This window comes from Peromyscus maniculatus, chromosome 11 (genome assembly GCF_049852395.1).
Source record: "Peromyscus maniculatus bairdii isolate BWxNUB_F1_BW_parent chromosome 11, HU_Pman_BW_mat_3.1, whole genome shotgun sequence".
Taxonomy (NCBI): Eukaryota; Metazoa; Chordata; class Mammalia; order Rodentia; family Cricetidae; genus Peromyscus; species Peromyscus maniculatus.
Window position 1 is genome coordinate 101108446 of NC_134862.1, and position 8179 is coordinate 101116624.

Genomic DNA, 8179 nt, shown 5'->3' on the forward strand with positions numbered 1-8179 from the left:
TAAAGTTCACTACATCAGTCTCATAACTTGTTGTTAGTTCAAGATTTACAGTCTGAAAAATGATGCTCTATATAGAAACTGATAAGGAACTTGTGATTTATGTCTTTGAAACATAAGATGGACATCAAGCCAATTCTGACAACTTCTCTCCAGTCTTGCTGAACCATGAGGACAGAGAGAATTGCATGAGAGTAACACTTCTAATATTTGACAAGAAGAATAAACATTACCATTCCACATGGAGGCCAGATAAGATTGAACCACAGTCAGGTAAAAACCCAGGAGGGCAAGTGCCAAACCCTACAGCCTTGGGTTTATAGTTTGGGGTTTGTAGTGGCATCATCTGAACTTCAGTGAGCTTGAGTAGCTCTATCCTTCTAGGTTTTCTACTTTAGTATAGTGTCTCTCTCTCTCTCTCTCTCTCTCTCTCTCTCTCTCTCTCTCTCTCTCTCTCTGTCTCTGTCTCTCCCTCCCTCCCTCCCTCCCTCTCTCCCTCCCTCCCTCCCTCCCTCCCTCCCTCCCTCCCTCCCTCTCTGTCTCTGGATGGCTCTACACATGCCTAGAACTTTCTTCATACATCCATGGTCTTGGCAACTATAACATTTTAGAATCTTTGTTGCAACTTAGACCTTATAGATTCATACTGTAGCCTCACAGGGCCTCCTTGCAGGAAATCTGAACCTGCTACATGTTGCTATCTTTAGTAGCCTTCTGCAACCTTGGTGCAAGTCTCCACTACCCCTTCCCACTTGGATTTTCATGCATGCAAAGCCAGCGCCATGTAGACAGTTCTGCAGAGTTCTGCTACCAGATCAAGATGCCTGGTTCCCTTCGACCACAGCTGCAATGTAACACAAATGGTGCCAGTAGAGTCCTTGTTCCCCTCTGACACCTCGGGAGCCAGTCTTCCACTGTCTGCATTTATATTGGCGTATTAATCTTCTGATCTCCCCCATAATAGCCCGTTAAGCTCTGCTTACAGTATTCTAGGACTTCTGTAGCTCACGGCTCCAAGCTCTTTCACGTTCCTCCTGAAGACCAGTTCCAAAGGGTCACGAGTCACATGGTTTGGTTTCTCATATATTTAAAAACAATACATTTGTCTGAGATAGTTACATTTGAATGTTTACACAGCCTTCTAAACATGATTTGTGACTTCGTTACCATGTCTTGGTACAATTTTCTGTATTAGTTGCTCTTCTCACTGCTGTGATAAAAATTCCAACTTAAGCAACTTGGGGAGGAAGGGTTTGTTTTGGCTCAGAGTTCGAGGGTACAGCTGATCATGTCAGGTGTATTAGTGACTTTTCTGTTGCTTTGATAAATCACTATTGTCAAAGGCAAGTTAAGGAAAAGAGTTTGTGTTGGCTTATGGTTCCAGGGGGAATAGAGTCATTCATGCTAGGGTAGAGAATGGCAGCCAGTGGCAGGCATGAGTCAGAGCGGGAGGAAGCTGAGAGAGCACATCTTTAACCTCAAGTACAAAGCAGGAAGTCAGCTGAAAGTGGAGCAAGGCTCCAAACTCTCAGAGTCTCTCCCCCACGCCCCCCATGCCCCCCATTCCCCCAGTGACATTTCCACCCTCAAGCCTGCTCCTCCCCATAACTGCTCCAGCCAGTGTCAAATATCAGGAGCCTATTGGGCACATTTCTTATTCAAACTACCACATTCCACTCTCTGGCCCCCATAGGCTCATGGCCATACCATAACATGCAGTTTGTCCTACTTGAAAAGTTTCCATAGCCGGGGAAGCATGGTGGTGGCAGACGAGTGAGGCACCTGGTCACATCATGTGGAGCCAAGCAGAGAACGATGGATTCTGGTTCCCACAGGATGACGCTACTCACCATTAACCATCACAGTAGGAATTTCTTGTATGTTTGAGACAAAAGGATATTTCAGAAATGATTCTTATTCAGTTCTTTAATTTTGGGGGAAGAAGTAAGAAAAATAGAGAAGACAAATAGAGCAAGACAGGAAAATGAAGGTCATCATGTCATGGTCACTAATTGGTCTTGAAAAGTAGGCTCCGCTCTGGGTGTCCTGCTAAAGAAAGGGAGGAGGGATTGTAGGAGCCTGGGGGGGGGGGGCGGGGGGCAAGGTCATGACAGGAAACCCACAGAGACAGCTGACTTGAGCTCCTGGGAGCTCATGGACACTGGACCAACAGTTAGGGAGCCTGCATGAGACTGACATAGGCCCTCTGCATGTGTGTGACAGTTGTGTAGCTTGGTCTGTTTGTAAGGCTCCTAGCAGTGAGATCAGGACCTGTCCCTGGTGCTTAGCTGGCTTTTGGGAACCTGTTCTCCATGCTGGACCTTGCCCAGCCTTGATGCAGGGGGAGGAGCTCGGTCCTGCCTCAACTTTACGTGCCATGTTTTGTTCAAGCCCATGGGAGGCCTGCCCCTTTCTGAATGGAGACAGAGGAGGAGCAGATGGGGAAGGAAGCAGATAGGAGGAGGGAGGGGGAAACTGTGCTCGGTATATAAAATAAATGAAAAAAAAAGTTAATTAAATAAAAAAGAAAGAAAGAAAAGTAGCCTTGATAACTCATCCCAAAACCAGGAAAAACTGAGAAGGAGATATCTACAAACACGTTTACAGTAAGGATGCTGAGCGGTGAGGTCTTCCTGATGATAGTACTCTTTCTTGTCAGTGAGAAAAGGTAGAAGGCCATCGGTTTAGAGAGGAGCGTGAGGGAGAGCAGAGTTTTGAAAGGAACATAGTCACAGAAACTCCCATACGTTACTCTCCTCTATTCCTTGGGAACATTGGAAATAAACTGAACTTATTTAAAATTACTTTAAAAAATTATTTTACTTTCATGTATATGGGTGTTTTGCCTGTACATATGTCTGTGTACCGTGTGTGTGTGTGTGTGTGTGTGTGTGTGTGTGTGTGTGTGTCTGTCTGTCTGTCTATCTGTCTGTCTAGTGCCCAAGGAGGCCAGAAGAGGGTGTCAGATACCCTGGGACTGGAGTTGCACAGCATTGTGAGCTACTATGTGGGTGCTGGGATTCAAACATGGGTCCTCTGAAGGAACAGCCCATTCTCTTAATTATCTCTCCAGCCTTTACTTAAAATTCTCATGTGTTAGGTTTTTCATTGCTGACAAAAGGCCTGAGCAAATTAAGATTTAAGAAGCTTAATTTTTTTGTTTTGTTTTTGCTCATGGTTTCTGAGGTTTCCACGCATGGGTAGTTGACTTGCTGCTTTTGGATCCGTGGCAGGGCAAACCGTTATGATGGGAATGTGTGATAGAGAAGCTGCTCCCCTTGTCATGGCTGTGAAGAAAAGAGAGCAAGAAAGAGAGAGGGACACCAGTATCTCCTCAGGTGTGTGTGACCTCTCCAGTGACCCAGCTTCTTCCTCCTAGGCCCCACCTCTTACAAGTCCTATCACCTCCCAATAGTGCCACAGTCTGGCAAATCTGTGACACTGGTCAAGGGACACTCAAGATCCAAGCAGTCACATCCAAAAAGGTTGCACTGTTTTATTCCACTTACTTTGTAAATATTTTTCGAACTCAGTGTAATTTTCCCCTTTACAATCTATGCATTTAAAAACCATTTATTTTTCCAAATATTTGATTATAAAAATTACCAAACAGAAAAGTGCTGGAAATTATATAGAGAGGATTTAGCTGTTCATCATGTGAATTCTACAATTTATTTTAGATTTAGGTCAATTTCATTTGAAGTTGTCTTAGTTCACATTTTTATTGCTGTGAAAAGTCACATGACCATGGCAACTCTTATAATGAAGACATTTAATTGGGACTGGTTTATGGTTTCAGAGGTTCAGCCCATTATCATCATGGTAGGAAGCATGGTGCCGTGCAGGTAGACATGGTGCTGGAGAGGTAGCTGAGAGTCCAACATCTTACAGGCAGCAAGAAGTCAACTAAGACACTCTGCAGTGTCCTGAGCACAGGAAACTTTAAAGCCCTCCCTGACAGTGACTCATTTCCTCTAACAAGGCCATACCCACTCCAACAAAGCCACACCTCCTAATAGTGCCACTTCCTATAAGCTTATGGGAGTCAATTACATTCAAACTACCACATACCACTCACTGGCTTCCATAGGCTTGTAGCCATATCATAATGCAAAATGCATTTAGTTCAACTTTTAAAAGCCTCCTGGTGGCACACGCCTTTAATCCCAGCACTTGGTAGGCAGAGCCAGGAGGATCTCTGTGAGTTCGAGGCCAGCCTGGGCTACCAAGTGAGTTCCAGGAAAGGAGCAAAACTACATAGAGAAACCCTGTATAAAAAAACCAACCAACCAACCAAACAAACAAACAAACAAACAAATCCCCCATAGTCTATCACAGTCTCAACAATGTTTAAAAGTCCAAAGTTCAAAGTCTCTTCTGAGATTCAAGCAATCTCTTAACTGTAATCCCCTATTAAATCAAAGTAAAAAAAACATACTTCCAACATATAATGGCACAGGATATTCATTATCATTCAAAAATGTAGGGAAGGGGGCATAGTGAGGAAATACTTGATCAAAGCAAGACCAAAAGCCAGCTGGGCAAACTCCAAACTCTGCATCTCCACGTCTGATGTCAAAATGCTCTTCAGATCTCTAATTCTTCAGCTTTGTTCAGCTTTGTTGACTGCAACACACTTCTTTCTCTGGGCTGATAACACTCCCTGTTAGCAGCTCTCCTCGGCAAGTATCCTACGACTCTGGAATCTCTAACATGTTGGGTTCTCCAAGGTAATCCAGACTTTAACTTCACAGAGATCTGCCTGGCTCTGCCTCCCAAGTGCTGGGATTAAGGGTGTGTGCCACTGCTGCCCCGCCCCCTTATTTATTTTAAAGATTTACTTATTTTTATTTTATGTATGTATGTGAGTGTCTGCATGTATATATGTGCACTATGTGTGTGCCTGGTGTTGGGGGAGGCCAGAAGAGAGCATTAGATTCCTTGAAACTAGATCACAGGTGTCTGTGAGCTGCTATGTGGGTGCTGGGAACTGAACTAGCATCCTGTGCAAGAGCAGGCAGTGCCTTTAACCATGAGCGTCTCTCCAGCTCCTGTCCTTACTTATTAATACAACAGGAAAGGCTTGGCTGGTTCTTATAGTTTTTCTTACTTGTTTTTCATTTCGTGGTTTGAAAGACAATAAGCACACACCAAGTCCAATGAATCTCAAGGTTTTAAAATTCACTCCGTCATTTATTTCACTTAATTTATTCATCATAAATTTGGGATAGCTGGGAAACAAAGATGAATAGCAAGTGCTTCATGACTTTAGTGGACTCTCAGTCTTTCAAAAGTACTGAGCTCAATCCCGAAATGTCAGTTTAGAAGATCTTTCTTTCTGGTCACTCACCCTACTTGCTTCTCCTTCTACAGGTGGAAATGGAAACCAACCAGTTGGGCAGACTATAATGAGTGCATCAACCAGCAAGAAGGACTCTATCTAGGTGACCACTCCTGTGAGTGTGTACCTGGCTCCAGTACAGCCTCAGAGAAGAATGCAGCTGTGCACACTGACTGGCACTGACCCCTGCATCGCCTCCAAGCCTCCCAACAACCACTGCATTTTATTTTATTTTTCTCTTAAATGTGCATGTGTATGTGTGTGTGTGTGTGATGCACACGCATGTGTTCACACAAATAGAGGTCAGAAGAGGGCATCGGAGCCTCTGGAACTGGAGTTGTAGGCATTTGTGATCCACTCAACATAGGTGCTAGGACTAGAACCCTGGTCCTTCACAAGAGCATCAAACTTTCTTAACTGTTGAGCCATCTCCCTAGACTGCTCACTGTGTTCTCAAGTCACTCATTTTTTTTTTCCTCAGCAAGGAATGTTTCAGATATTTCTCATGCCTCCAACTTCATTGCTTACCTGTCCTTAATCTTCATAGGTGACTTTCTTACCTCATACCTCTCTTCCCCTGCTTACCTACCCCCAAAGGACTACATGCCCAAATACTGTGCCATCTGAGAGAATCAAGCAGATGCCATAACAGGCTGCTCAATCTTCTCTCAGAGATCAGGCCTCAATTTCAACTTCCTGGGACTGAACAAGCAGTTTCTGAGGGAGCCATAAACAAAAGACAATCCATCTTCAAGGCCCCCCGACAGCAGGGACAAAGGAAATAAACATACCAGGCCTGAGCCAGCCCCCACAGTCAGCATGTAACTAGGCTAGCAAGCCTCCACAGCAGCTCAAGGACAGGGCTTGGGACTTGTCCAGGCCTTCCCCAAAATGGAAAATGGTAGCCGTGACCAGCCCCTGACTAGCCCTGGCTGATTAGAATGTGCTAATATTGCCACTTGCTTAAGCCAATCATATCTAAATTGACCTAACTACCCTAGGAGCTCCCCTTGGCTATGCTTAAAAGGAGCCTGAGAGCTCCTGTCAGGGTCGTCACCATTTTGCCCTTGTGTAGAATGTTGGCTCCAGAACGCTCTTGCTGATTGCATACATGGATGGTGATTCTTTTGTGGGATTTCCCCAGGACCCTATCACCACCAAAAGTGCTTCTCCTCCCTTGCAGAGATCATCCGTGAGATGGTGTACAAGGTTGGGTCTTACACCTTCCCAGTTGTCCACCCTTCCAGCTAGCACATCTTTGAGAGAGTTTTACTTTCCCATAGTTCATTTCTGTGAACTGAAATGTATGGCTAGCCACTGGGGTACAATGCTCTTCATGGTACTGGGGATGCATAGTTAGATTGGAGATATGTGCTGGCTGGTTTTGTGTGTCAACTTGACACAAGCTAGAGTCATCAGAGAGGAAAGAGCCTCAGCTGAGGAAATGCCTCCACGATATCCAGCTGTAGGCATTTTCTCAATTAGTGATCAACGGGGGAGGGCCCAGCCCATGGTGGGTGGTGCCATCCCTGTGCTGGTGCTCCTGGGTTCTATAAGAAACCAGGCTGAGCAAGCCAGGGCAAACAAGCCAGTAAGCAGCACCTCTCCATGGTCTCTGCATTTCCTTCTGCCTCCAGGATCCTGCCCTGTTCCTGTCCTGTCCTTCAGTGATCAACAGCAATGCTGAATGAAGTGTAAGCCAAATAAATAAACCCTTTTCTCCCCAACTTGCTTTCTGGTCATGGTGTTTTGTTGCAGCAATAGAAACCCAAACTAAGACAAGAAATATGAGTCTCTTCCAACAGGCTGTCCCGATTTTAAAACTGGAACTACTGTGTGGGACAGAAAAGGTTTAAAACTCTGCACTGAATGGGCTTTGAGCTTTCTGTAGCCTTCTTTGCCTGAGGGCTTTCTTGCACCATGGGTGCTTGCTTTTTGCCTCTCGTTTGGCAGGGTACTGGAATGAGTGTGGGTTTACCCCCAGAAGGCATGTGTGAGAGATAAAAATCAAACTTCCTTCTCAAAGGTGCCTTGAGCCAACTTAGGTCCAGCTACAAAAAACAGAAAACAGAGACCCTTGCCAATGCCTTCTCCTCAAGTTATTTCCCCCACCCAAACCTAGAAGTCTAGAGCAGAAATTTACAGCCAAGCTCACCTGCATCCGACGAGCTATAAAATAAACAGAATGTAAGTAAGAATGCAGAGATGAAAACAGAGTTTTTGTTGGGGGAAATGTAAACACAAGGAAAGATAAGAGCTGGAGGATGTGTAAGATTGTCTGTCCTGGTTATAAAAAAGGGAGGAAGGGCCGCACATTAGGGTTATGAACCTCTCTGCACTCAGCATATCTGCCGTTCTAGGCTGATGCCCAACTTTGCAAAGGCATAAACTGCTCTGGGTTTCATGGCTCTTATGAAGTGTGAGGGTCATTGTTTCTCACACATGTGGAAGTGGACTCTGTCCCAGCTGTGTTCTTCTCGGCTTCAGAGGAACTACGTGCAGCAAGGTTGGCTCCCCATCACCAAACGGGGCAGCCAACTGTGTCTAACACGCTCCGCCCCGGCCTTCCTCGCTTCCTGCTTTCTCCATTCCTACATCTGTCCTTGTCAAAATTACCGAAAAAAAAAAATAAATAAGTGTTATAACTTCAGTCCTTGATCCAGATTCTTTTTCCCTTTTTCCAACAGAATCTTCCTGGGTGCATTAACCACACTTGGTGGAGGCCTCATGCCCAGAAGCTCATGGTAGATGGCCAACACAAAATGAACTCAATGATATTTTTGTAGACATTTTTATCTCAAATTGCTTTGTTTGGCCATTTTTCTGTCTTATTGGTCTTTC

The 8179-nt window shown here is 44.9% G+C and overlaps 1 long non-coding RNA gene across 1 annotated transcript; it reads left to right on the top strand.

Moving 5' to 3' along the window:
* Positions 1 to 561: 561 nt before the first annotated feature.
* On the top strand, positions 562 to 7065 carry LOC121821413 (uncharacterized). The gene is made up of 3 exons (XR_013043516.1): positions 562 to 1874; positions 3231 to 3335; positions 5371 to 7065. It is a non-coding gene; the product is annotated as an uncharacterized LOC121821413 (long non-coding RNA).
* The last annotated feature ends 1114 nt before the right edge of the window (positions 7066 to 8179 follow it).